The sequence below is a fragment of the Dendrobates tinctorius genome, unplaced genomic scaffold, assembly GCF_039654945.1.
Source record: "Dendrobates tinctorius isolate UK_male_01 unplaced genomic scaffold, ASM3965494v1 ptg000331l, whole genome shotgun sequence".
Taxonomy (NCBI): domain Eukaryota; kingdom Metazoa; phylum Chordata; class Amphibia; order Anura; family Dendrobatidae; genus Dendrobates; species Dendrobates tinctorius.
The window spans coordinates 2,211,799-2,216,977 of record NW_027361997.1 but is presented as its reverse complement, the minus strand read 5'-3'; the positions used below and the strand labels follow the sequence as shown (position 1 = coordinate 2,216,977).

Here is a 5,179-nt window from a genome sequence, read left to right as displayed (position 1 = left end):
TAAGTGCCGGAATTGGCGCATCTTAGAGATGCGCCATTTCTGGGGAGGCTGGGGGCAGGTGTTTGTAGCGGGGGGGTGGGGTGGTTTGCAATAACCATGGTCCCTTCCTAGGCTATGAACATCTGCCCCCAGTCATCAGCTTTCCCTGTCTGGCACAGAAAAATTGAGCGGGCGTCCACGCAATTTTTTCCTGTGTTTTTTTTTTTTCAAACTGAAACATATTGTTCATTAATAAACATCAGCCTTGCTATTATCTATCTATATATACACAGTATGTGTATGTATGTATAGATTATCTATCTATAGATATATCTATTGATCTACAGATATATCTCCATCTATAAATATATCTATAGATCTATCCATATATCTATATCTATCCATAGATAGATATATCTATGGCTAGATATAGAAATGAAAAAATTTTAAGCAGCACAAAAAGGAGAAAAGAGAAAACCGGGTGCAAAGCCCCCAAGGCAAATACCAAACCTTAATAGTCCAAAAGAATCAGAGGCAGCACACCGTTCTTGATGAAAATAGAGCTATTTAATTAGCCCAAAGAGGTGACGTTTCGGTCCTAACAGCACGGACCTTTCTCAAGCTTGAGAAAGGTCCGTGCTGTTAGGACCAAAACGTCGCCTCTTTGGGCTAATTAAATAGCTCTATTTTCATCACGAACGGTGCTTGAGAAAGGTCCGTGCTGTTAGGACCTAAACGTCGCCTCTTTGGGCTAATTAAATAGCTCTATTTTCATCAAGAACGGTGTGCTGCCAGTTTGTTTTGGACTCTTATGGATAGATATAGATAGATATATGGATAGAGCTATCTATAGATCTATCTGTGTGTGTAAACATCACTTTTCAATGGAGTATGCAAAAGAAGAGATTGGACAAAGAAATGACATCACAACTCTTTTTTTGTTAAATAATAGATCTTTATTTAGCTTACAAAAACGCATACAAATCCAAATGAAAAAAATGCTTCAAATCCGCATCAAAAACATGCAGATTTTTCTGGTAAGAGATGCAGATTCTGTGCAGAAAATTCTGCAGGCAAATCTGCAACGTGTGCACGTACCCTAAAATTGAAGAATCGAGCCCTAAAGTGACAAGAATGTCAAGGAAGGTTGATGTGCCTCAGTCTCCTGCAAGGGTACTTCCTAAAGAGGAAGAACCTGAGGTGGAGGGAATGAAAGCAGCAAGTGAAGATTATGAATATCTCAAAAATGATTTTTTCGAGTATGAAGGCAAATTTTGATTGCTTTATTGCTATGTATAAAATACCCAAATGGTTAAGTGACAAAGTCAGGAATGACTGGGGACATATATCCTCACAAGATATGGATGCTCTGATTGAGCATGCAAAAAAGGGGGTGTTTATGCTAATTTTGTTGTTGCTATTTGCATGTATTTGAATTTTAATTACCGTATTTTACGCATTATAATACGCACTTTTCCCCCCCATATTTGGGGGGGAAATGGGGGTGCGTCATATAATGCGTATATACCTTACCGGTACCATTGCTGCAGGCTGGGATGAGGGGTGCCTGGCGGTGCTGCTGGGGTGTCTGGCGGTGCTGCGCGGGGACTCTGCCAACATTTTGTGAAAGGCCAGAGCCCCACTCAGTTCCCTGGTTTCCGGTGTGGTGGACCCCGGGAAAATGGCCGCCGGGGGGCTGCGCATGCGCAGATGGAGATCTCGGCATCAAGATCTTGGGAGGCCATATATTAAACGGATTTTTAGATCAGGGAGATGGAAAAAGAGCTTGCTCTGTCCACTCCACGCATTGACTTGGTATTACAGTACTTCCAGGACCAATGCATCCCTTCCCTAATCCAGTTTCCAAAAACAGATTGAATTGAAATCAAAGCAAGCTGTGTTATCAGACTGTCCTTTTAATTTTTTTGCTCTTTTTTTCCCTTCATTTGTTTTTTTTCAGGGTCAAACTTGCACATTTCAGATGTCAAATGCATTTTGGTTGAACTTGACCAACTCTGCTATATCTAGTGTGTGCATTGTTTTCACCTGTTTTCAGCATTGTATTATTTTCAATTTGAAACATCATTAATATAATCTAACTATCTAGGGTTTTGCTGCTTCCTACAGGTGTGATAAGCTGCAATAATGTATTTGTCCCTTTGATTACATTGCTGCACACACACCTCTTACAAAGCCAGCCCCTTGCTATCAGTACTTACTGTTTTAATTCAAGTATCCCATGTGTAGGTATTGCATTCCTACCACAATCCTGACACTATGAATTATTTTGTGAAACATTGTCTCCCTCTTGTGGCACACCGACTTCTTAATTTTGTGTATGTGGATTAAAAAAAATCGTCTGGGGTGCTGTTATGAATGAGTCACCGAAGGAGGAAAAAACAAAAATACAAGCTATGTCCAGAAAACCGGAGAGGTTGGTAGCTATCGGATTGCAGACCCCTGATCCTATCCACAACAACTAACAGTAGCCGTGGGGGGGTTCCTACGATGCCCTAGACCCCTCGATCACAGCCGGAGAACTAAATAGGCCTAAAGAAAGAAAGGGGAAATCTAAACTGCCCCCAGAGCAGACCCCAAAGAAATAGGCAGCCCCCAACATATGACGGTGAAGCAAAATGAAAACACTAACACAGATAGAAAGATAGGTTGAGCAAACGATGGGGCCCAAGCTAACTAAAAAGGACAGGATAGAAAAGCTGCTGTCTGCAATCCGTAAAAAACCCTACCAAAAAATGTCCCAACCATCTGATAGGAGAAACAGGCCCTGAAGTCGCTAGGACTTAAAAAAGACTATATCAGCACTCAGGTAAATTCTGAAGACAGAGCAAAGAGACAAACTGATCAGAGACAAAAATGGAACTTAGCACACCCCCGACCGGGGATGGCTAAACTCCAAAAACAAGGTAAACAAAACTAATAAGTTCAATAGCAGAGCAAAAACTTATCTTTGGGAAGCAGGAATCAGACTGGTCTCCAAGAATCCAGCAGAGAAATCACCAGCGACTCAGAAGGGCGTCAGCTGCCTTATATCCAGTCAGAACTTCCTGCTACCCAGTCATCATCCACCAGATCAGGTGTTTGGTAATCAGCCTCACTACCTTCCTTCACGAGAAGAGGGAGTTCATCAGACATCGACGGTGAAGGGGAAAATGAACTCACAACAGTACCTCCCCCTTGGATGAGGGTTCGCATCCACGCCACTAGGGCGATCAGGATGGGCCCGATGAAAGGAAGGAACCAATCTTTCGGCAAGAATATCGGATGCAGGGACCCAAGAATTAACCTCCTGGCCATAACCCTTCCATTTAACCAAATACTGGAGTCTCCGACTAGCCAGGCGAGAATCCAGTATCTTCTCAACCTCATATTCCACATTACCTTAAACCAATACCGGGTCAGGAGGTGCCACCACAGGAACTACTGGCTCAGCAAACCTCTTTAACAGAGACTTATGAAACACGTTATGGATCTTAAATGTAACAGGAAGAGCCAATCGAAAAGAGACTGGATTAAAAATCTTCAAAATCTTGTAAAGGTCCAATAAATCTTGGTTTAAACTTTGGAGAAGCCACCTTCATAGTGATATTCTTTGATGACAACCAAACCATATCACCCACCTTAAACTGGGGACCAATGGTCCTATGCCGGTTGGAAAACCGCTGGGCCTTTTCCTGGGAGAGAGACAACTTATCCACCACTTGGTCCGAGATCTGGTGCATTCTCTCCACCACAGTGTCAACACCTGGGCAGGCAGAAGGCTCCACCTGCCCTGAAGAGAATCGAGGATGAAACCCAAAGTTACAAAAAAAGGTGACATCAAAGTGGCAGAACTAGATCTATTATTTAAAGCAAATTCGGCCAAGGGCAAAAATGAAACCCAATCATCCTGATCAGCAGAAATAAAACATCTCAAATACGACTCCAAAGTCTGGTTTGTTCTCTCCGTCTGCCCATTGGTCTGAGGGTGAAACGCAGAGGAGAAGGACAACTGAATTCCCAGCTTGGAACAGAAAGTCCTCCAAAATCTAGACACAAACTGAACTCCTCTGTCAGATACAATGTTCTTAGGAATCCCGTGCAAGCGAACCACCTGTTGCAAAAACAAGGGCACCAACTCTGAGGAAGATGGCAACTTAGGGAGTGGTACAAGATGGACCATCTTAGAGAATCTATCACAAATCACCCAAATAACAGTCATTCTCTGAGAGACAGGCATATCAGAGATAATATCCATTGAAATATGGGTCCATGGCACCGGCAAAGGCATCAACAACCCACTAGAGCGAGAACAAGGTTTAGACCGAGAGCAAGTCCCACAGGACTACACAAAATTCCTGACATCACGAGACAAGGCGGGCCACCAAAAAGACCGACTCACCAAATCTCTAGTGCCAAAAATACCTGGATGACCAGCCAATGCAGAGCAATGAACTTCAGACATCACTCTCTTCCTCCACTGGTCAGGAATATACAATTTTCCAATGGGACAACGCTCAGGTTTGTCCTCCTGAAACTCTTCCAGAGCACGTCTCAAATCAGGCGAGATGGTAGAAAAAACTACCCCCTCACCTAAGATGGTAGCAGGCTTGGTCACAACAGGAGAATCAGCAAAGAAACTCCTAGAGAGGGCGTCTGCCTTGACATTCTTAGTGCCCGGAAGAAAAGAGACCACAAAATCAAAACGTGTGAAAAACAAGGCCCACCTAGCCTGTCTAGGATTCAAGCGTTTGGCCGACTCCAGGTAAATCAAATTCTTGTGGTCAGTAAGGACCACGACTTGGTGTTTAGCTCCCTCCAACCAATGTCTCCACTCCTCAAATGTCCATTTCATGGCTAACAGTTCCCAATTCCCCACATCATAGTTACGTTTGGATGGGGAGGACTTTCGGGAAAAGAAAGTACAGGGATTCATTTTAGATGTTACAGGATTTTTTTGGGACAAAACAGCTCCTGCACCAATCTCAGAAGCGTCCACCTCTACCTGAAACGGGAGTGAGACATCAGGTTGCTGCAAAACCGGAGCAGAAGTGAACCTTCGCTTCAACTCCTGAAAGGAAGAAAGCCTCCGGAGACCAATTCAGCACATCAGCACCCTTCTTAGTCAAATCAGTCAATGGTTTGGCAATACCAGAAAAGTTAGCTATAAATTTACGATAAAAAATAGCAAAACCCAAAAATT

General features: G+C 43.3%; 1 pseudogene; it reads left to right on the top strand.

Moving 5' to 3' along the window:
- The first annotated feature begins 1,693 nt into the window (after nucleotides 1–1,693).
- LOC141074276 (U2 spliceosomal RNA) lies at nucleotides 1,694–1,828 on the top strand (annotated as a pseudogene).
- The last annotated feature ends 3,351 nt before the right edge of the window (nucleotides 1,829–5,179 follow it).